Source organism: Paramisgurnus dabryanus, chromosome 17 (assembly GCF_030506205.2).
Source record: "Paramisgurnus dabryanus chromosome 17, PD_genome_1.1, whole genome shotgun sequence".
NCBI lineage: Eukaryota > Metazoa > Chordata > Actinopteri > Cypriniformes > Cobitidae > Paramisgurnus > Paramisgurnus dabryanus.
In genome coordinates, this window is record NC_133353.1 from 30,267,609 (window position 1) to 30,289,787 (window position 22,179).

Sequence of the window (22,179 nt, forward strand, 5' to 3'; positions counted from 1 at the left end):
AACCGTATGTTTATGTGTCCAGAAGGAACCATAAGTAAAATTTCATGATAATATGATACATTCTGCAAATATTAACATGAGTTTATATTTATTAATTTATTTATATTTATATAGATACCATTATCCGCTTGTGTTTTTAAACAAAACTGTAATATCAATCTTTAAAGAGGATATTCTCTCCCTTTTTTGATATTCTGTCTGGTTGTGATAGAGGCATATGCAGTACAAGGCGTCCTACAAGTTCTCGACAATACAGATAACCACTGACAGACGCCAGCCAATTTGCTGTCCCGCTGCACCAGAGCAAAGCGCTAGAAATATGGGCAGAGGAGTGACCCTTTGGCTGTGTCGCCCATCCATCCGAACCCGGTGGTGGGATGGCCACCGTGGTAATTGCCTGCGAAACAGTGTTTTGACAAGCCAGACGGGTGTAAGCCATCATTCTAGCAGCACGGTGATGAGGTGTCACCTGAAGAGAGCTGTTGAGAGCCCACATGTTTACATGCAGCCAGGTGACCCAGTTTTGCCCTGCATGCGACCACTACTGCATTTTTTACACCGACTTTACAGTACAGTAAATCGCACCTTGCTGATTATGTGAATACCTTGTATTGGGTGGTTGTCGGGGCCCAATGTCCATTTTAGATGATCTGCAAAAGTAAAAATTTATTCTGCACCACAACAAGTACATGCAACTATTATTTTCACTATGCAATGGCACAGTCAGTATAATTGCAATTATTGCCTTTATTGCTTTGGGATGATTTCACATCCCCCCTTTGTTTTTATTAAAGGATAAAGGTGTGACTGTTCCGGTGCAAGAGAAAATCATATTTTTATCAGCTGGCCTTTATCTGGGGAAAACGTAATGAATTGAGTATTGTGCATGATGGTTTAATCCAGAGGTGTTTTATCATTATTTGCAGTGTGGTTCCATAGAGACAGCAGTAATCCATTAAGAAGGGGGCTGATCCTGCGAGGGGTTTGATGAAGTTGAGGCTCCTCTGCCCCATGCAGAAGGGCATTTAGTGCTGCCGGCCCCACTGCTTTTGTGCAGGGATACATCACCTGCATGCTCCTCCATGCTGTTTCATCATAGCTCCTCCTCTTCAAACAATTTCAAATGCCTCCAACTGGGCTGAGGCTGACCACCAGAAAAGTAATCTCTCTTTCTTTTCCTATCACAATATAATAGAGATGTATGTATGTATACAAAATTTCTGTGCGGATATAAGATTACTTAGAATGACATCTACTGATACAGATATAAAAGCTTTTTACTAAAAATATATTATCTTATGAAATCTTGGAAGTGCAGAGCTTACAAACTGCAATTCTGTTGTCATTGTCAACCAATACAAAATAATCACAATAATCCGCCCCTTATGATTGCTCGGATGTAATCTGCCATGATCATTGGCCGTTTTAAAATAATCAGACAATAGTGGGAAAAAAGCTTTATCTGCTGATACCAATTGTAGGCCAATATATCGGTGCATGCCTAGTATAGACGGTTTCAGGAATAACAACATAAACAAGCGGGTGTCGTGGTCCACACGTAACTTCCTGTAAACTCCGCTGAGAAAGAATAAATAACAACAAAGTTCTTTAAACGTAGTTTATTTATATAACAAGCAAAAAAAAAACAACACATAGATTATGTAGGAAACCAAAACATTTGTTATTTTCGAGGAAGGCATTTGTTCAAGAAACCAGTTTATCAACTAGTCGGACTATTAATAAAACGAAACCAGAATTAAAGTTGGGATCCAGACGTGTATCGTGTCAGCGCACGTGCGTACGATGAAATCGTCTATATATATATATATATATATATATATATATATACATACATATATATATATACACACACTCACCTAAAGGATTATTAGGAACACCATACTAATACTGTGTTTGCCCCCCTTTCGCCTTCAGAACTGCCTTAATTCTCTGTGGCATTGATTCAAGAAGGTGCTGAAAGCATTCTTTAGAAATGTAGGCCCTTATTGATATGAAAGCATCTTGCAGTTGATGGAGATTTGTGGAATGCACATCCAGGGCACAATCTCCCGTTCCACCACATGCCAAAGATGCCCTATTGGGTTGAGATCTGGTGACTGTGGGGGCCATTTTAGTACAGTGAACTCATTGTCATTTTCAATAAACCAATTTGAAATGATTCGAGCTTTGTGACATGGTGCATTATTCTGCTGGAAGTAGCCATCAGAGGATGGGTACATGGTGGTCAAAGGGATGGACATGGTCAGAAACAATGCTCAGGTAGGCTGTGGTTTTTTGCACTAAGGGGCCTAAATTGTGCCAAGAAAACTTCCCCCACACCATTAAACCACCACCACCAGCCTGCACAGTGGTAACAAGTCATGATTGATCCATGTTCTCATTCTGTTTACGCCAAATTCTGACTCTACCATCTGAATGTCTCAACAGAAATCGAGACTCATCAGACCAGGCAAAATTTTTCCAGTCTTCAACTATCCAATTTTGGTGAACTCGTGCAAATTGTAGCCTCTTTTCCCTGTTTGTAGTGGAGATGAGTGGTACCCGGTGGGGTCTTCTACTGTTGTAGCCCATCCGCCTCAAGGTTGTGCACGTTGTGGCTTTACAAATGCTTTGCTGCATACTTCGGTTGTAACGAGTGGATATTTCAGTCAAAGTTGCTCTTCTATCAGCTTGAATCTGTCGGCCCATTTTCCTCTGACCTCTAGCATCAACAAGGCATTTTCGCCTACAGGACTGCCGCATACTGGATGTTTTTCCCTTTTCACACCATTCTTTGTAAACCCTAGAAATGGTTGTGCGTGAAAATCCCAGTAACTGAGCAGATTGTGAAATACTCAGATCGGCCCGTCTGGCAACCAACAACTATGACACGCTCAAAATTGCTTAAATCACATTTCTTTCCCATTCTGACATTCAGTTTGGAGTTCAGGATATTGTCCTGACCAGGACCACAACCCTAAATGCATTAAAGCAACTGCCATGTGATTGGTTGATTAGATCATTGCATTAATGAGAAATTGAACAGCAGGTGTATAACGTATAAAATGTATACAATACATAACACAATAAAATGTATAGAACAAGTAATAATTTTTATATATTTTGTATAAATATAGTAAAAGGATCATCCACTATATAGAAACACTAGCATGCCTAACAGGACTATCATGCAAGCTATACCTCAAGTATTGCATGTACATCAACTGCTTATTATTCATCATCTAGTAACTCGTGTTATTTTCCATCCTCCCTCTGTTTTGCATTTCCTTTCTTGTCTCTTCATCTTCTTCCTTTCTCTCTGGCAACATAATATCAGCTAGAGGAGAGCTCTTTTTCATGTCCTGAAGAAAGGCTTAGCTGATGTTTGATTGAGGTCTCTCCCGTCTCACACAGACGCTGTGTTTGTGGATACCGCGCCAAAGAAGCAGATGCAAGGGCCTATTTGATGGAGGCAAATAATAAAACGTATCATTTGCGTTCCCAGTTTCTCTGCCGCAGTATCAGGCGCACAGATGCTTTTGCACGGTTTTATTTGCCAAAAATCATATGGACTGTAGTTAATGGAAAGGGGGGTGTTCGCCATCCAATTTTGAAGAGAGAATAAATCAAGCCATGTTGTTTTCTGTTATCTCTCTCTCTCTCTCTCTCTCTCTCTCTCTCTCTCTTTGGCTGTGAATGTCCACAGTGAGCGCAAACTTGCTTCTTTTTATCATCTTACCATTCATCTCTCTGTTACGTTTCATTTCTCCATCGAGTCTGACTGTTTTTATGTTGCGGCTGTTGTGTTGTTGTTGTAGTTATCGCCTGGGGCCATGAAACAACCTAGTGAAGTCCTCCCGGGCATCGCTACTTTACAGTCGTATTTCTGTAGTGTTTGCTTTTAACTCATAGGACTCGAAACCATTTGTCAAATGCGGAGTCGGTCTGTATTGCCAAGATTAAGCCTGACTTTGATTTCTGGAGCAGTGCCATATTTACTGTGCTGTTGTTAATAACAGCGGTTTGAGATTGAATAAGACTACAAGTCTCCTGGGATATGCTTGTCACCGGGTCGCTTGGATTTGTGAATTTTATTCTCAAGCAAATCCTTTGGTAAGCACGTCTTTTGTCTGTGGAGTATCTAAAACCGAAAATGACATTTCCCTCCTGCTGGGAGCATCTTTCAGATTATGAAAACATGACAGTGCGTTTATTCAAACACAGCCGGTAATCATAGGTGATGACTTTGGTTATGACTTTGGCTTGGATTATTTCCATTTCTGTAAGGCTAAATGATACAACTGGATTGACGGTTTACCTGACTAGAATTATATGTGGTTTTATACAGATACTTTATTAAAACATGTATCTCACTCAGCCAGTACAGGTCAGGGACTTTTTATTGTGCATTCAAGGATTTGGTTACTCAAGTTTACATTTTAAATAGATCATGTGCTGACTTTATTTATAGATTGGTGATTTATGTAAGTCAAATAATCAATTAAATAATTTAAAGGACCACTGACATTGCTAAGACATTCTCTGGTGGTTATATTAAGACATTTGACAGGTCAGGTGTGCGAATATCGAAAAATAATGTATACCCGTGGAACATTTCTCAACCAATCAGAATAAAGCATTCAGCAGCTCATAATGAGTTTAAAATTGTTTGTAATTTTTGACAATTTCATTCAGTCTAAGTTAACAGTGTGTACAAAGCTATCCATCTTTTAGATGAGAGACAGCATGGAGGAGGGGCGAGGGCAGCTCTCATAAAGACCTTGACCTATGAACTATGGCCTATTTTAGTCACGGTCCAATGTGCCCCATCCCATTTCTACCTTTCAGTTTGCTTCATCGCCCACCTGAGCCGAGCAAAGTATTTGTCACCTATTTACTTGCCTCCATTTCAATGGCTCTGTCCACTTTTATAGGAGCTATTACTAGTGAAAGATTAGTTTTCATGGGCCTGATGACATGGAACTTCAGTAAGTTGTGGGTTTAAAACACTGTTTGACACCTTAAAGTTATCCACTTTCATTATAAAATCAGGCGAGTAAGTGGAGCATAGTGGCTAAACACAGGTACTTTTGGAACTAAATAGATTTATGTTCAGAGAGACCTTGGTGGGGGCTTTATCGTTATTGTAGACTAAACTAATATGGTTTTGTGATCAGTTTAAGGCATAGAAGCCTAGCAAATATCTGTGCATTGAGGAATGCTTACTGTTAAGAAGGCACTGCTTATATGTATATTTTTTTTAAACTCTTTGTAGAACTATTTTACTTTTTCTGCATTATTTGCATTGACATGGTTAGTAGGGCTGTCACAATGATTAAATAATCATCTCATCGCAATTGTTTGACCTCATCACGATGATTTCAGATCACCGCAATGATTGCACATCTCTTAGAAAAACACAAGGGGGAGCCGCAGCGCCTATATAAATGAGACTGATCACATGGCGCTCCTTAACTGACAGTGTAACGCGATACATTGCAAAGCCATTCAATACAGTGGAAAAAACTGCATTTAAAAAATGCTGCAAAACTTTGATAAGCAGTATGAACTGCCAGGTGAAACATACATTTTCAAAAGATTTAATTGTTTTAATAATCACAACAATGTGTGAAAATTATTTCATGAACAAACAAAAACATTATGAGAATTAAATGTCAAAGCAATAAAACAGACAATTAATCGTCATAACCGTCAAAGCCCTAAACAGGCAATTAATCGTCATTAAAATTTTATAATTGTGACAGCCCTAATTGTTAGAATGTAATGCATACACTAAAAAAATGCTGGGTTATATGCAACCCAGCGTTGGGTCTGAAATAGGATGAAACTAACACACTGGGTTGTAATTTAACTATGCTGGGTTGTTTCAACCCAAAATGCTGGATTGTTTTCAAATATAAACATTTTCTGGGTTAATTTAACCCAATGGCTATGTTTGTCCCTTTTTGAACCAATGCTGGGTTTTAGTGCATGATAATTGTTTATTAAAAAATCCAGCAATTATTAGCTATAAAAATTCATATTTTAAAAATAATCTTTCTTTTATGCGTACCATGTCTTACTCTATTTCTGTCCTTCTCTCTTTTTTCTCCATCTCTTTCAGAGTCATTATTGCTACAAAATCACTCTTTAAATTACCCCGCTATCATTTAAAGAGTTAACTACTGCCAAGATATTAAGCTGCAAAGGTCAGACTTGTTTCAAAAGGATTATCCTTGTTAAGGAGTCGGAAAACACTAAATATTTCTAATCCTACGTTATTTGCCGCTTGGCTGGTTAAAAGCTACTTTAAGCCTCATAAAATTAAAACAGAGCGTTCCCTCAGCTGTGGCGGCCATCGAATTTGGAGGAAGAGGTGCAGAGCCAAAATGTTGCGAGAGAATTAAATGTCAGGAATCTTCTCAAGTTGTAGATATATTGTTCACACCGGATGATTTTGATTAATACATTTAATCTAAATCATGTGAGGGTTCCTCCTCCTTTTATCCATAAAATGCAATAGGACACAAATCAGTTTTACTGTAGCTTGATAACAATTGGAAAATAATGCATTTTCCCACCCAATAAATTGTTGCTTACACCCCTAACCAAAATCAATTCATCTCCCTCGAATTTATTAAAATCCCAGCCATAAATCTTCCACAATGTTTGTTCATCTGTTTTTGTGATACGTTTCTATCACGTTTGTTCTGGTCTAATGTTTTCCCTGTCGCTCCGGCGTAAAATGGAAAAATCTATTTGGAACCAATTGAATAGTTAAAGCAGCGCAATCCTGGTGAGGTGCTGTAAATAGAATCGATAAAGATGGCAGTCTGCGGTGAAGATAGCACCTTTCCCCTTGAGTTTTTGATTAACCCATCCTACAGTGAACCTGACAGCAATATACCAGCGCCGTGTACGGGTGGTATTCCCTCGGGCCCTCTTTTTGTCTTTTCATAAACCGTTCTAGACATGTTTGAAAGCAGTTTTTATACGCCTGTGTGTGCGCACATGTATGGTTGTCTGAATGTTTTTCTCTTTTTTAACAAAGCTGGGTTACAGAAACACCACAGCTCAGGCCTTAACAACTGTGTATGTTAGCAAATAATTTACACCGTTTCATGTTACCTGAGGCTATGAATTGATTGGCTCGTTGTGGCCTGTCGTGTAAAAAGTTCGAGGACAGGCGTACAGCAGGCGAACCTCATCTTTATTGCTGCCATTTGTTCGCTCGAAGATTTTAGAAGTTACCATCTCGTGCCAAGATTTTATTTAGCAAAGAGAGAGTCCTCAATCCATCTGTGCTCTCAGACTAATGATTTGGGTGTGCTTCAAAGACGAGGATACAATACGCCTCATTGCTGCGCATTGTCCAATTTACTCTTGATCAATTACCCATTCTACACCGGCAGGGTCAGTCGAGAGAAGCGAGGCTTTGTGATTTATTCTAGGTGTTAAAAAATAATTTGTTTGGATTGATTAATGTTAATTAATTATGCTAATTATATGGGATGAAAACAGATGTTTTCCCCCCTCAAAGACTTTAATTACTGGTGCTTGCTTTACCTAGAAAATAATAGCAAAGTAGTTACGGCACTTTTAAGATCTTGCATCTACTTAAAGGGATAGTTCACCCAAAATGAAAATTTTCAATCATTTACTCAGCCTCAAGTTGTTCAAAACCTGTTCCAAACTGTAAAAAGTGAAAGTTGGATTAACTTATTAAAAAATTACTTTAATTGGTAAAACCTGAAAAAAAATCTAATAAAAAAGGTAAAGTATTTTATGAAGTTTTTTTTTACATTTTCCTTTTTAATTACCAATTGAATTTTAAAGTTGATCCAACTTTCACTTTTTACAGTATATAAATTTATTTGTTCTGCTGAACACAAAGGAAGATATTTGTAAATCAAGCGGGAAGCAGGAGCACCATTGACTTCAATAGCAGAAAACACACTTACCTAAAGGATTATTAGGAACACCATACTAATAATGTGTTTGACCCGTTTTCGCCTTCAGAACTGCCTTAATTCTACATGGCATTGATTCAACAAAGTGCTGAAAGCATTCTTTAGAAATGTTGGCCCATATTGATAGGATAGCTTCTTGCAGTTGATGGAGATTTGTGGGATGCACATCCAGCGCACGAAGCTCCCGTTCCACCACATCCCAAAGATGCTCTATTGGGTTGAGATCTGGTGACTGCGGCGGCCATTTTAGTACAGTGAACTCATTGTCATGTTCAAGAACCCAATTTGAAATGATTTGAGCTGTGTGCCATGGTGCATTATCCTACTGGAAGTAGCCATCAGAGGATGGGTACATGGTGGTCATAAAGGAATGGACATGGTCAGAAACAATGCTCAGGGAGGCTGTGGCATTTAAACTATGCCCAATTAGCACTAACGGGCCTAAAGTGTGCCAAGAAAGCATCCCCCACACCATTACACCATTCCATAAATGAGAAATTGGTGTTCCTAATAATCCTTTAGGTGTGTGTAAATACTATACAAGTGAATGGTGCCCCAAAATCTGTTTGGTTACAAACATTGCTCTTCCTTTGTGCTCTGCAAAACAATGATCTCATACAGGTTTAAAACAACATTTGACAGAAATTTCATTTTTGGGTTAATATCCCTTTACCAACGGTGTAAAATCCTCATTTAGCAGTTAGTGTAGCAAAGCAACTTGAAAGAAATGCAAATATATCTCTAAAAGAAATAAAACTTTATACAGCAGCTGTAAAAACTTCTGTTATAGTATTTAAATGTTCTTATTTCTCATACTATTTTTATTTTAATCTCTACTGTACGGTGTTGTATGCGTGATAGGACTGTCCTCTTCCATCGACAGAAGCTGTCATCATTACACGCCAATCATTCTGTCCTCATGTCAGGCTTTGATATGGTAATTCACCCTGACTGACTGCAATAATGACCAGTCTTCTGGGTGTGATTAAGTGCATAGCTCTTCTGTCTGGACCCTGTAATGCAGAGGGCCATCCTGACCCTTGTGTGACTGCCTGGAGGGCCCTGCTGTCAGTCCCGCATTCGACTTAAACATATCACAGACTGAATCTTTATGCAGCAGAGTTGTAGTAAACATTGTGCCTGATTTGACATAGAACAGATCTTTAATATTTGTATGTGTTTGTATCGGTATAATATTTAGTGTAATATGTTTTACGCTCTGATTTGCATGTCTGCTTTTAATTTGTGACCTTGTAAAATCCGAAAATATGAGAAAGTTTAATTTCAATAATTTCAATCTTTGACATGACCCTACTCAGTCAATATTAAAGATATCAATGTCATATTTTCACAAAATGTTCCTTATATTATGTAGGATGATTTTTTTATAGAAAACAGTAAATCAGAAAAAAAATACATTACTGTAGCTGGATTTTACAGACTGGGTCACATAGTACAGTGCTTTAAACAAATTGCTCTCTTAACAAAGGCCTAATAAGTGTTAATTGCAGTTTAACGTGACTCACGGCAAGCTCATAAATGATGCACAAACATTGCTAATTGCTTGTGAATAATGCACATAATGGCTGCGTTTCATTATCCAACGCTGTACGTTAGCACTACCATTAGTACAAACATGAAAGCAAATTATGCTTCAAGACATTCTGCATTTGTATTTATTATCATAATTACATTCACAATTAAAGTTTACAGTCTTAAGGGTATACTTTACAGTCTTAGTAAGAGAAATACATTTGTGCATCTTTATCCAGTTATGGAGGCAACTAACATGTTAACATTCTCAGGAATTTAATGATATAGTTGTTGAAACTCGGAGCAAGTGATTCCCTGCATGCGGAGCCGGAAAGAGGAACTGTAGATAAAGAGACGCAAGCTGTCCGCTGTGATGTAGTTAAACTGTTATCGATAGCAAGGAGGAGACATAGATCATTCAGGATGTGTATTTTCGTGTACACTCGGTGAGCGTGAGGCCGTTTCTCACATTTCTCTGCTCAATGTCATTTAGCGTCTATGTCAGAGAGGTGTGGCTACAAGCACAACAAGATGTTTACTATCTTAACATTTACAGTTAACTAAAATTAGTAACCTGGTAGCAGTTTTATGTGTGTGTATACACCACAACCCCCCCATAAGACATGGTCTGCATTTATAATATGGTGACAACAAACATTTAATCATTGTAAAGTAACACTTCTTAAAAATGATGTACATGCTACAACTATAATTTATATAATTTTTGTTTAGCTTTTGTATGCAGTTGTGTTAGTTTAGAAGCTTGGATTTTAGATGTGAATATGCCTAGCATTTAATTAACACAAAGCAATTTGCTAAACAGGCCTGTGTGACTTTGTCCTGAACCACAGGTTAAAAGTCACTCTAGCCAGTCTATATCAGCTGACAGGAAATGTCACGCTGGAGGAGGCTGATCCAGGATCTGATCTACAGTAAATTTCTATCCCATACACCCGTGTCCCTTTCCCTCCTCCCATCCACACCCACAACAGCTTAACTGCATGGATTTGCTGCTGAAGTTTGAGCAGTTTGAAATTAAAATGTATTGCTCATTCTCAATGTATTGATTCACACCTTGCCGTGTCAATATTAACTGCAGCTAGTTTTTCAATACGAAGTAAAGATCTGCCGAGCGGGCAGAGTCTCTCTGTATTTCTCTCTCGGTCTTTCTCCCTCTATAGTTGTATGAATTTAGTTGTCACAAGTTTTACTATAGCAGTTTCAATTCAAATATAGTATTAGCAACAGAAATATGTTCAACCATATTTGAATTCATACAAAGTGAATTGTAGAAGCGATTATTAGATATAGCGATAATGATACTCCACCTGAAAGGTCTTTTCCAAACATTGAAAGTCAGGGATTTTTTTTGTCAAAGTCATGGAATATCAGTGATTTTTGTTTGTTGCTTTAAATTTTAGTTTCCATTTATCAAAATGTAATCCGCTTGTTAACTTGTGATTTAAGGTATGCCATTTCCGGGTCCAAGCATCTATTGACTACAATTTAAAGGAACACGCTCACATTTTGGTAATTTAGCTTATTCACCATATCCCGCAGAGTTAGATAAGTCCATACATACCTTTCTCATCTCCGTGCATGCTGTAACTCTGTCTGCGCAGCCCCCGCTAGCTTAGCTTAGCACAAAGACTGAAAGTGAATGGCTCCAACAAGCAAACTGCTCCCAACAAGTGACAGAATAAAGTTTTTTTTTCCCTGTTAATGTGTTGTGATTTGTAAAGTCCAGTGGCGAACCGTGGGTACTTCAGCTGGGCCTTCAAAATATGCAATGAAGTGCAAATGCCTCTCCATCCATAATACTAGGCTATTCGTATTTCGTTAAATCGTAGTGAACGTGTAAAAATTCTGAGCACGCAAAGTTAAATTACAGATTGGGCACTGTCTGCCTTTAAATGCAGTTTTAAAGTTTAAAATTACTTTAATCTAACTGATAAACACAAATACAGATTCTGCTGCTCTGTAATGACAGGGGCTCGGTAAATTAGCATTTAACAAGCTTAAATTAATTAAAAAATATTATTAATTTTTTAATATTAATATTTTAATATTATTTGGAAATATATATTTAGCTGTAGGATACCTTGTTAATCTTTTTCATAAGGGGAAATATAGCACCCTGCGTTCTCAGTGCACCTCCTTGTGGCTTATAACTGTTGTTATAAGATATCCAGTGCTCGCAAAATCGCTAGCCCGAGCCCCGAGGTCCCGGGGCTATTGCGAATTCTTGTCGGGCTACCAAAATGTATTTCCGCCCTGCCCATCGGGTATAGCGAGGTAAAAAATATTTGAATGTTTTCGCATTCTCTCAGATAAAGTTAGGAAATTATATTATATGTAATTCGGTGTCGTCTGTCAGTCATTACTATCCTCACGTAACAAGTGAAACTGTCAGGAAGTAAAAGTATAATTAAACCCATTATTTTTCTCGTGTTCGCATCATATGCACAGGCTCCTCTGCACGCGCTTCTCCCGGCTGTGCTCTTCACGAGTACCCGCTTAAGTAATTTCGTTTTTACCTCAGCCCTATCAAGCTAGCCACAACGTCAATCAAGTTTTCCGCCATTTACTTCAACCACTCTCACTGCAGAAATTCGGGCCATTAGACTGTATTAATATTAACGGTCTATGATCTTCGTCTTTGGTGTTTTACGGCAGCTTGCATCCAGTTTGTTGCATGATTAGGACTTCATGAAGGCTTACAATGTTTTGTTTTTTACTCGCCCATTTGAAATCAAAACGTGATTGGTCGATTTGCCCGTCACTCTCCACACCAAGAGAGAGTGTGGAGAGTGGCCTTCCCTGGGATTCATGATTCATGAAGTCCTAACCAATGAATGAGCCAGATAACCGGGCCTTAATAGAGACAGACGATTCTGATTGGATTAGATGTTTTCATGACATGAACCTGACAGTAAGCTTAACGTTAGAACATAGATGAGAGAAAATATATTACATGTATTATATTAAATTGAATTAAATAGAAATTTAAAAATGTAAAAACATATTTTTATTGAATACTATATTATTTATTTGTATTATTATAATAAAAAATCTTTTTATTAATTTTTTTAGGCCTTCTCTGAAGGCGTAGAAGGCCCTGAAGGTTCCCCACTGGTAAAGTCACACCATGTACAAATAACAAGGTCATATGAGACATAGCCATCTTTTAACAGTATACATACAGGGAACTATATTCTCTGAAGGTGAAGCACTGCCACATGGGCGGAGTGATTTGCACAACTCTGACCGAACTCTCTGCTCCTCACCAGGGGCTTCTCGGGTGCTGTGAGCAAATCACTCCGAGTAGCAGTGCTTAGCCTTTTGAGAATATAGTTCCCAGTATGTATACTGTTAAAAGTTTGCTGTGTCTCATATGACCTTGTTATTTGTTCAAGGTATGACTTTACACATCACAACATATAAATAGGAAAATGTGTTATTTTGTCACTTATTGGGAGCAGTTTGCTAGCTGGAGCCATTCACTTCCAGTCTTTGTGCTAAGCTAAGCTAGCGGGGGCTGCGTCAGACAGAGTTACAGCACAGAGATGAAAAAGGTATGTTTGGACTTATCTAACTCTGGGAGATACGGTGAATAAGCTAAAAATGTGAGCGTCTTCCTTTAAACAGCTTTTTATTCAGCTGTTTATTCATTTCACGCATTTAAACTACATTTTTATAAACTCACAGTGTACGCTACATTATCCAGGCTCACGGATCCACGACATAGGTCATGGAAATGTAGCTTTTCAGTCAGTTAAAGTTAGGGAAAAGTCAGGGAATTTGGCATTTTGCTAAGAGTGGGAACCCTGTTACTTACACACTGTAAGCCGTAAGAGGGCCATTTACGTTTCGCGTCTTTTGCGCGCACAGGTTTGTTATTTCAAACATAGACGAGTGACAAGCGCGCTCAAATGGAGAGTGAAACATGCGACATACTCATTTTTTAAGGAGCACCTATTTCATTGCTAAAAACAACTTTATTTTGTGTTGTTTATTGCTCAAAAACACATTATTTTCCACAGTCCGTACATTTTTGTACCTCCAGATATTCTGCCTTCCTCAAACGCATTGATTTTGTAGAAAACTCATCAATCTGAAAAGCGCTCTGTTCCTGATTGGCCAGCTAATTTGTATGTTGTGATTGGCCTGAATACCTCTGACATCAGCTGGAAATATGCCGCTCCTTACCATGTTTGAAAGATTCGCTCACAATGCAATGCTAACAGGAGTTAACTTACAGGCTGTGAGTCAGTAGTGGGAGGAATTATGATATTGTCGGTCTTGTCTACATCACAAATCCCAGGAAGTAAACTGTTGCCTACAATCCGTGTGTTTGTTGTAGTCCAAGAAAAGAGATTTACGTTGGAAACAATAACTCGCATCATTGTTTACTTTGGGTGTATGTACCTTTTGCATATCATTAACATGTACTAATACACACTTACACACCAAAGGAAATGTAAAATCGTGAATCGGACAATAGTTGCTCTTTAAAATTTTACAAACAACAGTTAAGCCTTTACTTAATTTTTTACAGACTTTTTTCTTCAAAATAATCAACTTGTTGATTGTTAAATCACCTAAAACTTGTTCCAGCAATTAGCCAAACTTATTAATTCCAGCAAGTATAATGGACCAGCAAGATGAAGTTTATGGCATTCTTTAGCTGTAGCAGAATTGGAATATTCTTTCTTTCTCTCTCTCTCTCTCTCTCTCTCTCTCTCTCTCTCTCTCTCTCTTTCGTCTCAGTGCAGTGGCGCTGTCAACCTAATCCCATTCCTCCTCTCATTGTCAATACCCATCTAATTCTACTTTAACAACAGTAATTGTCTGGTAGAGTAGAGGCTATAGATTTGCTTTCCTGATGACTCCTTGACTTTTTTCCATTGGTAATACTAATAGAATTCCAAATCCTCGTCACTGTGATCGTGTCATGAGTAGGTCAACAGTTATGTCAAGGTCCTATTGGAAACTACACATCTAACATCTTAATTTAGACGTAGCAATCTTTTTTCCACTCATGCTCTCTCTCTCGTTCCATCTCTCTAGTCATGTATGAGAATTTGTGAGCTGCGCTTTCAAGCCGTGGCGCTCGTTCCATTATTATAGTATTCATTTAATTCTGCGACATTCAATTCTTGCATGTGAATTATTTGGCCTGGGCCATTATTGGATGCGTTCCTGTCGGCAGTTGAAGGATTATAGATTTGATTTCCATACAGCTGGCACCTTCTGGGAGGTACCGGGTGACTACCGCTCATTTATTTTTATTTATAGACTTTTGAATTGAATTTCTGATCAATGAGGGAGGACGGTTTGTGCTCGCACACCCTAAGTCTAAACTGAAACAAAGATCGGAGGAGAGAACTCGGAGGAGCGCAGAATTTATCGTGTCTTCGTGCAGGGCTAGGTTTCGGAGGATGGTGTACCCAGCCAGTACGGTCCCGATTTAGCAGAGCCACGGCTAGACTCATGAGGGTGCGGTTACCTTGTGAGGACTGTGAAGGGCAAGAGGCCGTACGTTTGGTGCTAGATGTTCACGTTGTGTACTGAAATTGGCCTCCTTTGGGAAGTGGATTGTTAATGTCAGAACAGAATAAGTCTGTATTGTGCGATTTGCTCAGCTTTCTTTGAACACATTTACTCTCTGGAGTATTACTTTTAGACGACTTAGCTAATGAGCATGTTCCATCGATCATGAGGTTTCATGATCACCTACAGTATTATTAGTACATTATTGTATGGACTACATATTTAATTTAGCTAAGATGGTGTGGCATGGAGCTTGCAAAGCCAATGTCCTGGATTTGATGCCCAGAAAAAACATAAAAACTGATTAAATATATACCTTGAATGCACTTTAAATGGCTTTGGATAAAAGTCTCATAATCTAATTTGAAATTAAGAGCATCAAAGTTTGGATTCACTCCGATTTTACTTTTATTTCAATCGTTTGACATGGTCTTACTTAGTTAATGTTAAAGATTTTCAAGGTCACATTATTTTCACAGAATGTTATTTACATTATGTAGGATGATACATATTAAAAATCTTTTCATGCGGATTTCCCACTTCTGACAACAAAATCTGACAACAGCCTGACAACTCCAGAAGAGAATAAGGAAATTTGTGATGTAGCAGTACAACGTAAAAGTTTTCTTTTGTTGCCTTATCAAGATATAAAAAATATCCTTTGTGTTAGGGCCGTGCAATATTAAAGAAAAATGCAATATGTGCTAAAATACTGAATACTGCTGTATTCTATATGCAATGCGGTATTTTTTCTTTAAAAACACAAGTAATCCAATTCACGATTTTACATTTCCTTTGATGTGTAAGTGTGTATTAGTACGTTAACGATCTGCAAAAGGTACAAATCCCAAAGTAAATGATGACGCGAGTTATCGTTTCCAACTCTTTTCTTCGCTGAAAAAATATTTATTCAATTTACTCAATTTTTTTAAGGTAAGTGGTTGCAATCAATTTATTTAAGCTACATTTAAACAAAAGTTTTTTTGTTTTGTTTTGTTTTTCAAATTTTTTTTGTTTAAATGTAGCTTAAATAAATTGATTGTGACCACTTACCTTAAAAAAATGAGTAGATTGAATGAATTATTTTTTTCAGTGTTGAACTACAAACACACGAATTGTAGGCAACAGTTTACTTCCTCGGCCTGTTGACGTGAACACAACGGTCATTATCATAATTTCGCCCGCTTCTGAGTCAAAGCCTGTGAGTAGTCCATGTTTTCATTTAAAGAATTTACTACAGACTAAACACGACTTAAACACGAATTTTGTGCAGTGCAGAGTAGCGCTTGTTGTTTGTCATTTCTACGATCAAAAATACAGACATGGTTTTAATGTTTTAGTGTCCTTACCTTATCGATCTTTTACTTCCTGCTCAAGCCATGCTGGCAAAGTTGATCGATTAACTTCATCTGAATTTTCTGGATCAGATTTGGCTCGTATTGATAAGATAGTAAAGACGATATTAACTCCTGATAGTACTGCATTGTGAGCTAATCTTCAAAACATGGTAAGGAGCGCCACATTTCCGGCTAACGTCAGAGGTATTAAGGCCAATCACAACGTACTGGTGGTAAGCTCCAAAACGATGGTAAGCTGGCAAATCGGGGACACAGCACTTTTCAGAGCGGTTGAGGAAGGCAGGGATATCTGGAGCAAGTGCTGGAAACTAAGTGCTCTTTCGCCATATTATTTGGTTTTCATTTTTTTTTTCGCTTCAAAAATAGCCACGTTTTATTTTGTGCCACCATATTTACTCATGTAACGACTCATGTAACAGTCTTTAAATAGGGAAAACATGGAAGTGTTTGGTGGCTTCTAAATTCATACCTGTTTGGATCCTAAGGAATGAATGGGGCTAGGCTAAATGCTAACACATTCACGACGCTCTGTACAAAGATTAAGTGCACGCATTGAAAAAAAATAGGTATGTATTAATTTGTCTAAGTTGAGGTAAGAACATAGTATAATATTGAAAAACGTTGGTGTTTTCCTTTAAAATAAAATCGCTCATTTAATGCAAACCATTGCATTATGCTTATAACGGAATAAACATTTGCGCTACTACGGTATATTATGCAGCCCTACTTTGCGCTGTGTTTTTTCTTTCCTATCTGCTTCTTAAGTTTAATGTCATGCACCACTTCCGGGTCCAACCTCTCACAGATGCCATAGGGAAATTGCCAAAAAAGCGAATATAGTAACCCCCGATCCTAATTTTTATCTCCATAACAAAATCTGAGATGACCAGACATGGACTCATTAAGAATTTTTTAAGAATGATTAATATATTGCTGTTTATGATTTTGTGAGACTGCATACACTGTGAGTTTAAAAAAGTTCAGCTCAAATGTGTAATATGAATAAATAGTGCTCATAAATGGCTGTTTAAATAGTATCCTCAATTAAAATGACTAGAGGCTTGGACCTGGAAATAGTATCCTTATGTCATGACGGATGGTCACAGGACAAAAGCCTCAATCAGTTGATTTATTTTGATAGCGTTATTCTTGGTTTATTGCAACTTTCTCCACCAACATTCTGTCCACGCCACAGTACATAGACCTCTGCTTCTGTGAAATATCTTAGCTTGATTGTACACGTGTAGCACCTCAAACCTCCATGTTCACCAGCCATCATATTACGATACATCTACTCCCTATCCGGACCCACCATCTCAATACAAGGCCAAACCAAACCACGTACGGTAACAAGGTCAGTAACAAGGTAACAAGGCTTCACAGACTGGGATTAATTTTCCTTTTTACAGTTGCTTTTTATGGTTGCCTGTCTTTTGTTTCATGTGCTCTGTCAGTGCGGAGCTGTCCTAAGTAGGCAGCACTTCATTAGGTCAGCCTGCAGGCGTGAAGGTTCCACTCATTACTGCACACTGTACCTCCAGCGCCCCGGCTCTGATGGAGCTTAATGGGATTGAGCGTGGACTTAAGGACCTGATTGAGGCCATTTTCCAATTCCTCGATAATTAATATAGTCAGACATTTCGAAAATATTATTGGTCTTGAGTCAGTGGTCTTCAGGAGGAACTTCTGCTGACCAAGCAGTCTTCTCTCTTTGTCTACTTCCTGTCTGCAAGTCTCTCAGCATCTCTCTATCAAATTTTCTCACTCACATACTCACCCTTCTTCAAGCATTTCAGAACCGGGAAGAACGCATAGACGAGCGGGGTGAAAAGGTAAATTAGGTTGTCATGCTAATTTAGTGTCAGGTGACTGTGTAATTGAATGCATAAGGGAGGCAGTGGAAGCAGGTTGAACTTGACCCAGCTAAAACGAGCTGACCTTGAACCTCCCTCCCCCTTTTGCCACTCCTCGCAGACCCACTTGCACCGTCGGTTGCCGATCCACGCTCACGTTGGCCTCGAGATCCACGAGCTAGAGGTCAGCAAATTAAGCCAATAAATCTCTCCGCCTCTCTGCGGCTGTAGACATCGCTTACATTAAAATGGGCCGTTTGCACACTTTGACTCGTCTTAATGTAAATGCAGCAAGAGTTTCTTAAAGATTGGGTTAAATGAAATCAAGTGTTTCATTTTCTAATGCAATAAAAATGTAGCAGGGACTCAAATACTGTATGATTTAAGGCTGTCTTTCTTAACCAGGGCGCCGGGGCCCATAGAGGGACCTCAACAGATTTCCAACGGCCTCAAGATGACTTCAAAAACAAGCATTATAATAAGCTTAACAACATATTTTCTTTAATTTGGTTATTTTTGCAAAAAATTTACATTGCCCTGTCATTCAAAGCTCTAGTCTATTTTATTTTGTAGAAAATATTGCTGTGGACAATAGGGGGGCCTTAAAGTAAAAAAGGTTGAAAACCCTGATTTAAAGCAGTGGTTCTCAAACTGCCCTTGGGGGGCGCGAGATGGTGCCAGACGGGCCCGGTGTTATATAATTTTATAAAATACAGAAATATAGCTACCAAAGGGTTGCACCACAAGGGGGGTGCATGCCGAAAAGTTTGAGAGCCACTGATTTAGAGGAATTGAAACAGCACAGTAAAGTGTAGACTACAAAATTTTTGGAGTAACTGGAATTTAGGCCCATTTTAACACACAGATAACAGTTGGATTAGTTTAAAGATGTTTAGCATGTTTTAATGCGGAACATAAACTTATTTTGTTTTACACATCTATAGTTATGCTGTACTTTTATAAAAAAAATAAGATGTTATGTTAACAATTTACAATAGGGTTGTATTTGTTTACATTGGTTAATGTATTAGCTAACATGAAATAACTCTGATCAATACTTCTACAGCATTTGTTAATCATAGTTTATGTTAATTTCAGCATTTACCAATACATTTTTTAAATCAAAAAGTGTAATTATACACTAAAAAATGATTCATTCACCTTACTCATTTTTTTAAGGTAAGTGGTTGAAATCAATTTATTTACGCTACATTTAAACAAAAGTTTTTTTTCTTTTCTTGTTTAAATGTAGCTTAAATAAATTGATTGCGACCACTTACCTTAAAACATTGAGTAAATTGAATGAATAATTTTTATCAGTGTAAATGCCGAAAAACTGTATTGCTTATTGTTAGTTTATGTTAGCTAATGCATTTATGTTAACAAATACAACCTTATTGTAAAGCGTTACCAATGTAATTTTTATTAAAATATATGCTTTTTAAGTTAAATTAATTAAATTATTTGTATTTTTTTTATTTTATTGTTTGTTTGTCTTTACACAAATAATTATTTGAATTAGTTTCAATGAAAGATCAGTTAAGGAAAACGTGGGATCATTGCATCTCTTACTTTTAATATCAACAAAATTTTTCCACCACCCAGTGATGTTATAACTTCTATGCATGTTTTTTCATAGGTGTATGCCATTTTCGCGGACATAATTCATAGTCCATAATTCATGTGTTCAGACAAACTTTGTTTTACACATTCTGTACAGTTTTTTTTATCAAAGTGAAATGAAAATGTTTTTCTAAAGCTCTTGTCTTGTTTGCATTAGGAACAGATCCTTCCCGTCGCATCTCGAAATGTCTTTTAAATAATTCACAACACAATCACACCTGTTTTCCCCTCCATCAAAAGATGGATATCACAGGTCATCCATTCTTCCCGATAAAAGTGACCTCTCCTTTCTCCTTTTAAAAGACCTGTGATCGCACCTCCGTTCGGCTATCTGAAAGCACCCTTGCTCTAAGGAAAACACAACTTTTACATTGTACTGTTTTGCATCCAGGCCTGGTGACCTTCTGCTTACTGTGCGTGAGATTTATTGCTTTAAACGCAACTTCTTCTATGCATGGGGAAACAATGTGCTGCCTGTGTCATTAGGAGAAAGAGAAAAGCAGGAGTGTGTGTGAGGTGTGTGTGTCTGTGTGTGTGTGTGTGCGTTTTGAGGTATAGGATTTAATCAGAGACACAATGAGGGGACGGAAAAAGGAGAGGACATCTAAGGGATAAGGGCACAATGAGATGCCAGAGATTGAAAGTAGCAGAGTATTCCGGCGTGTGTGCTTGCATGGAGTGTGTGTGTGTGTAGATGTGTGACACACACACAGCACTGAGAATTCATTAGCATGAGGGAACGGCAAGAGAAAAGGCTTTGAAGGACAGCAGTGGTCTGTCTGTCCGCGTGTAAACTTTATGAAAGTGATGTCAGATGAAAGCTTGTTTAAAGATTGTATTGTCTGTATTGATCTGTTATGATATAATACAGTGTGGTCTAAACAGACCTAAAGAGAAATTTCCCAACAAGTAATTTTGCGTTTAAAAGACGTCTTATAGCCGTCCAAGCACAGCCCAGATGTATAGGCTAAAAAAGCCAAAAATTGGACCGTTGACTTTGCTTAAATGATGGAAAAATTTTTTTTATTATAAGTTAGGTAAAAATGACAAGTAACTAAATTCAAGTTTATTTTGGCTAAAAGTGCTTGGTTCAAATTAAAAATGTAAGTTACCTGATTGCCTTAAAATTTGAGTTAATTCAACAAAAAAAAAATGTAATTAACCTCTTCAACCCTGAGGACCCTGTCCCGGGTCCAAAATTTCGTATTTTGACTTAATATAAAAGATTCTTTTAATCTTTAATGCTCCGTCATGGACCCCAGTAACACATATGAGATACTGTTTGAAAGCTTAGAGTCTCTACTTTCTGCAGATATGCATCACTTTGACATATCTTTTACTGTAAGAAAGTTATTTACACTTAATTTACACTATCACCCCCCCAATATTTTTTGATATCATATAATATTCACATATTTCATATTTTTCAAAAATGACAAACATGGGCAAGTCTTATATCAAATGAAAGCTCTCACTCTCAGGAATAAGGCTACAGCGTTATTTTTGTTCTAATATCAACACATATCCAACAATCATCGAATGAATAATAAGGTAAAAAATGGTCTTTTGTAAACATATGTGAAACTTGAGTGTGAACTGCCTCAGATAGCACAGAGAGCCACAAATGATACACCATCTTTTATTTTAGGTCCTACTCTAAACAATGAGTCCATTCACAGCATTTTCTTTGGTTGTGTGCATATATAATCCCTTGCTATTTATTATATGTGCAAAACAAAAAATTAATATTTTTATGAAAAATGTATTTCCGCACCCTTCAGTAAAATAAGAATATCTTTTGAATGCGAAATGCTAAAGAGTTCATTCTTTTTTTGGGTGTTTACTGTCTGCTGCTGCTAACAACCAGAACTGTCTGCAGTCTGCTAGAGCACACAGAACCAGAGTTATACACTATCAAAGACAGTATTTACAACATAAAAAGGAAAATTTGGTGTTTTATCATATGAAAAACAACATAAATAACAATATTTGTCACAAACAGCAGCTTTTTATGTAACTTCAAAGGGTTTTCTTTAAAATGATATAAAGAAATTGCATTTATTCCACTGTATGTGGTTATGGTAGCACTTCAAATGTTTTTTGGCAGAAATTGTACACCATAAGCGTATTATTCCTCCCATCAGTTGGAGTAAAATAACTTTTGCATATATTATGATAGAGAAAAAATTCCTTTTTCCTCTGTAAGCTGACAATTGCTGGAATCAAACAAAACTGTCTGCAGGGACCTGAGATACCCAGGACCAGAGTTATATACTTTCAAATAAAAAC